This window comes from Propithecus coquereli, unplaced genomic scaffold, assembly GCF_000956105.1.
Source record: "Propithecus coquereli isolate 6110/MARCELLA unplaced genomic scaffold, Pcoq_1.0 Scaffold62, whole genome shotgun sequence".
NCBI classification, from domain to species: domain Eukaryota; kingdom Metazoa; phylum Chordata; class Mammalia; order Primates; family Indriidae; genus Propithecus; species Propithecus coquereli.
The window spans coordinates 4,206,516-4,212,901 of NW_012152174.1; positions in this window are offsets into that span (position 1 = coordinate 4,206,516).

Consider the following 6,386-nt stretch of genomic DNA (forward strand, 5'->3'; position numbering starts at 1 on the left):
TTGTATAACTGGGTGGGTGGTCGTGCCATTCACTGAGACAAACAATGTAAGTGGAACGAAATGGATGGGGGTGAACAACTGGTCTGGTGTGGGACCTATGGAGCTTGGGGTGCCCATGAGGAGCTGCCCAGTAGGCACTTGGACATGTAGGGCAAGGGCTTAGGATTGGGGATCAAAGTTTGGTGCTAGTTTAAATCATGTGAGTAACAAAATAGGTAAGACCAGGTAAAGAAAGCAGAGGAGAGAGAGCTGAAGACAGAACCAATGCCTGAAGGGCATCTGGAGGGCAAGGGGTCCATAATGGAGAGGGAAAAGTGTCACAGGGGCAGCAGGAAAATCAGACACAGAAGAGATCTGGAAGCCAAGGGAGGAGAGTGTTTCAAGCAGCGGTCAGCACCGGGGCTGCCAAGAAGTCAGTGTCCACTGCATTTAGCACCTCAAAGTTCATTGGAGCAGTTGCGGAGGGATGGTGACAGTCACCAAAACCAGACTGCAGTGCGCTGAGGAGTCCATAGGAAGTGAAGACATGGAAAGAGGAATGGTTTGGCTAAGAAGGAAAGGAGAGGCCAACAGTCACAAATTAATGTAGGGCCAGAGGAACTTTCATTAAGAGAAGAGATACTTGGGATGCTTAGCAACTGAAGGGAATTTGCGAGTAAAGAGAACGAGGGTAAAAAAATATGTGTAGGTGCTTCCTAGAATTAAGCTCTTATCGTCTGGGTCATCGGGCAAGCTCTCCCTGTCTCTCTCCCACTGTCCCTTTTCCCAGGAAAGAAAGAGGCCATTTAACTCCTGAGCGTGCTATGTCACAGTAACATCTGTGAAGAACACTACAGGTCGTGCGGTGACCTAGGGGACTTCAGGTTTCACCTTTTGGAGAGAAGGTTAGTGCACTTCTGTTTAAATGAGGAACAGTTGCATTATATTGGGAGACAGCATATCATTATATTAATATTAATAACTATTGTTGTCATCTGGAAGTTTAGGTTCAGAAATAAGGGAGGGTGTGGGTGTTAAGTAGCCAAGGGGGTGTTCTGTAGCAGACACTGGGGATTTTCTCATCCAAAACTTACTCCAATCTCCTTTTAGTGTATCTTCTTGTATTTTTTGTACCACAAGTACTAAAAACTATATTTCCCAGATTTCCTTGAAGCTAATGTTCCCTGATGTAATTTAAGTTCCACTGATCAGATGTACTTACATGTCTGAGTTAAATATGGAGGGAGGCAGAGCATGAGGCACCCATTTTGCTGGTTAAGATCCTAGCACAGTGGGTGTGATTCAGGAGCTGGCAGCTTCCCAATTTGGTGGGAGGCTTCCAGGTGTGGCATAAGCTCCAGGTCCAGTAGACCAAGTCTACTGTTACTTTGAGAGCTGTTTGTAGGAACTCAACCTAGAGTGCAGCTCTTCAACTTTCCCAATGATACTATAAATCTTGTAATACCCTGTTATACCGATCTTTTTGCTTAGGCTAGCTAGAGTAGATTCTATTGTCTATAACTAAAGCGTGATTAATACAACATCCAAATACAGGGCAAGGAACTACAGCAGGGGTTAGCCATAAAACACAGCCCACCACTCGTTTCCTTAAAGTTTTATTGGAAGACAGCTATGCACATTCATTTATGTATTGTCTGTGGCTAATTCATGCTACAAAGGCAGAGTTGAGTAGTTGCAGCAGAAACCATATGACCCACAAAGCCTACAATATTTACTGTCTGGCCCTTCATAGAAAAAGTTTACTGATCCCTGAACTATAGTATGGGAGTGCCAAGCTGCCAGGGCAAAGCAGAACAGATCTGTGCCAGCCAGATGTGGACTATTCTTACACATTTTAGACGCTGAAAATATTTAAAATCCCAATTAGGGTAACAAATATTTTCAGGAATAGGATATGTAGAATTCTCAAGATCAGCTGTCATTTATTTATTTTCTTCTTTGGGGGATTACAGGGAATCTATAAGAATAGCAAAGGTCCAGGCTATATAAAAGGATTAATTATAAAATATTATCTATTGGTACTTATTTATAAAGTAAGCCAGTACCTATTCTTTTCATTCTTAGATATCAGAACTTGCATTAGAAAGGTTAGAGTTATGGGATCTATCAAAGCCTAGGACTCTGTATCTTTCTTTCATGGCCCTAATCACAACTGCAATTAATTAATTATGTGCATGGTTATCTGCTTAGTTTCCATCTCCATCACAGTAAAACTCCTAAAAAGCCAACAGCAAGGAGAAAAGTCTTAAAAACAGCAGGAGAAAACAGATTACCTTCAAAGAGGCAACAATGAGAATGTTTCTCAAGAGACACAATGATAGCTTTAAAGTGCTGAAGGAAAACAGCTGTCGATCTAGAGTTATATACACAGTGAGAGAAAGCACAAATAACCAATGTCAGAAATGAAAATGAGACCTCACTAATGATCTTGCAGACACTAAAATGCAGACACTAAAATGTAATAAAAGATTATTAGGAGCAAATGTACACCAACAAAAATGAAAACAGATGACATAAACACATTTATAGAAACACAGAAGAAATAAAAATATGAATAATTCAATTATTATTAAAGATATAAATCCATAATTGAAAATATCTCCACAAAGAAAACACTAGGCTCAAACCAAGGAAGTCAAATATTTAAAGAAGAAATAATAAAATTACAGGATTAAAAAACAGGAAACACTCCCCAACTCATGTTCACGAAGCTAGCATAACCATGATACTAAAACCTGATGTGAATATTACAAGAAGAAAAATTAAAGATATAACTCATGACTATTACTTCAAAAATTATAAACAAAATATTAGAAAAATGAATCCTTTTCATAAAAAAAATATCACAACCCAGTTGAGTTTATTTTAGAAATGCAAGGTTGATCTAACAGGTAAAAATTAGTCAATGTAACAAATCACATTGACAAAATAAAGGACAAAAATATTTTGATAAAAAATAACATACATTCGTTACAAGAGCTCTTAGCAAATGAGGAATAAAAGGGACTTCCTTTATCTGAAAAAAAAATTACCCAAAACTACTAAAAGATAAGAAAGTTTAGCAAGATCACTGGATATAATACGGTCAACATAAATAATTTAATTACATTTTTGTATAACAACAAAGAGAAAATAAAATTATTTTTTAGAAATACCATTTTCAGTAGATTAAAAATATCAAATAGTTGGGCATCAGTCTAACAAAAAAATGGGCATGGCTTCTGCACAGAAAACTATAAAATATTAGTGAGATAATTTTTTTGAAAATACTAAATAAATGCATACATATGTATATATACATATCATGCTCACTGTTTGAAAGATTCAATATAGTGAAAATGTCATTTCTATCTAAATTGATCTATAGATTCAATGCAATTCCAATCAAAATCTCAACAAGACTTTTTAGCTGGGTTTTACAAGCTCAAATCCAATATTTCTATGGAACTATAAAGGGCAGGAGTAGCCAATACACTTGTGAAGAATAAGATAAGAGGACTTGCTCTATGGGCTTCAACACTTACTATAAAGCTACAACAACAAAGACTGTGTAACATTGGCAAATGTTAGACAAACAGCTAATAGGATAGGATAAAGAGCCCCGAAACAGACCTGTACATATATGGACATTTGATCTATAACAAAAGAGACACTACAGAGTAGTGGGAAAAGGATGCTGTTTGTAATATTAATATATAATGATGGGAAAAACGACTGTTGACCAGAGAATGATTCAATGGGTGTTTGTATTTTGATTTATTCAATTATATACTTTGTTCTGTGTACTTTCATGTTACATATGTTATTACTGTCTAAAAAAGTTTTTCAAAAATGTATCATGCTTGGTCCTTTTCTCTTCTGCCATGACACCCAGCCTTTTCAGCCCTGTGACTTCACACATGCCTGAAGTATGTTCCCTCTGACTGCAATGACCTTCATAACATTATCTACTTATCTTTTAAAAATATGTTCAAATTAAAATACATAACAATACTTATGGCATGATCCCAATTCTGTGTTAAAATTACACTGAATATAGGTATGTCTTTACATATGCTTGCTTAAGTTTATGTACGTATACATATATTTATACATGCGCACACATACGTACATACACAGTTACATGCTTTTCTACACAATACCAATTGATGAGGGCATTGTTTATCTTGTATTTTTTTATAACTTTAAATGAATATATATAAATGCATGTGTTTAAATCCACACAACACCAAATAGCTGAGTTATATATTTTTCTCTTGTGGATCAGTCAGTTCAGGACACTAAATTCTACCACTGGCTGTTGGCCAATAAACACAGAATTGTTCAACTTCCTGAGCTTTCCTCAGTCTGAATGGCAGCTTGACAAGGTGTTTTTATTGTGTGCCCAAATTCTGTTTTCTAGCAAACAGTTTTCATGCATAATGACTCAGTACAAATGATAATGGCTGGAGCTGTCAGGAAAAAAATGATAGTCATTTTTGGCTGAAAGTGCCTTCATGAAATGATCAAAGAAAGAGAGGATGGAAAGATCGGCAGGCAATTAGGAATTGGTGAAAATCCTTTGGCATTAAGAAAGCAACATGCATACCCCTAAGGCCTGGGAGGATTGACTAACAATTATGTAAACTGGAATAATGGCTGAAGGCATATCATGACTTTAGGAGATTTTGCAAAGATAGATAAGCTCATCTCCATCTGAGATGATGGATACAGACCCAGTTCAGTTAGTACTCCTGTTTCTAAAAGGTATTCCCTTGTCTAGGTTTGCAGCACCTCTGGCTCTGCACACTACTCTGACATGAGCACAGTGGAGGCTGGGCGACAAGAATAAATACAAGTGACAGGCACAAAACTGGGCTGAGAACAGCCCCTCCCTCTGTTGACCAAAGCTTGCTTTACTAGGTCAAGCTGCTAGTATCTGGCCCACAGTAGGAATTAAATAAGTATAGGATAGATGGACCAATGTATGGATCAGTCAATCTTTCCTCCTCAATCTTCTCTGCCTCAGATATTCCAGGTCTCAGTTAAAGACAGTAATATCCTATCTACCTACCAAGACAGCAAGCTGAAAATCATTCTCACATTCTTTCCGCCCACCCCCATTCAAGCCAACCCTCCCCACAACTCCACCTGACTAATCTTTAAGTCCTGCTAATATTTCTTGTCTTTTTTTCCTGAGACAGAGTCTCACTCTGTTGCCCGGGCTAGAGTGTTATGGCATCAGCCTAGCTCACAGCAACCTCAAACTTCTCGGCTCAAGGGATCCTCCTGCCTCAGCCTCCCAAGTAGCTGGGACTATAGACGTGCACCACCACGCCTGGCTAATTTTTTCTATTTTTGGTAGAGACAGGTCCTCACTCTTTCTCAGGCTGGTATTGATCCTCCTGCCTCGACCTCCCAGAGTGCTAGGATTATAGGCGTGAGCCACCGCACCCGGCCAAAGTCCTGCTAATATTTCTGTCTCTTAATTTGTTCTCAAATTTTTCCCATTCTCTCCACATCCCTACAAACACTTTAGTTTAAGAACTATATTATTTCTCTTTACATTATTTAAATTCTCGTAATATCCAACTGGTCTCATTGCATCCAGTCTCTTTCTCTCTCTGTTATCTCTAGAAGGATCTTTTTACAATGGAAAACTGATCCTATTTTTCTCTTACTTAAAGATCCCTTCGATAATACCCTATATCGTCAAGAAAAAAATTCCATTTTGTTAGAATAACATTCCAGGCCTTCTATGATCCAATCTCTGCTTTTATCCATAATATCTCCTCCTACCACATTACTCTTCGGAGCTCCAATATCCAGCAATCTCCTAAAATGTCATGTCTTGCCTCCATGTTCCAGCTGCTTAAAATTCATCCTTCCCCACCCATCTACATGAATGATCCCAATTCTGTGCTAAAATTACACTGAATATAGGTGTGTCTTTACATAAGTTTGCTTAAAAGTTTATGTATGTATACATACATTCACATATGCGCACACACATACATACACAGTTATATGCTTTCCTACACATTACCAATTCATGAGGAACACAATTTGTCTTAGTTTTTTTATAACTTTAAACAAATATATATATATATATATATATATATGCATGTGTTTAAATTCACACAATACCAAACAGCTGAGTTATATATTTTTCTCTTGTGGATCAGTCAGTCCAGGACACTAAATTCTATCACTGGCTGTTGGCCAATAAACACAGAATTGTTCAACTTACTGAGCTTTTATGTTTCAAGACACTGCTCAAGGATCACATTTCCTTTTATCTCCAAGTTGAATTACTTATTCCTCCTCTGTACACCCATAATATCCTGTTCATATCTCTTGCAATATGTAAACACAAGACAATATGTAAACACAACACTCTTGTCTTC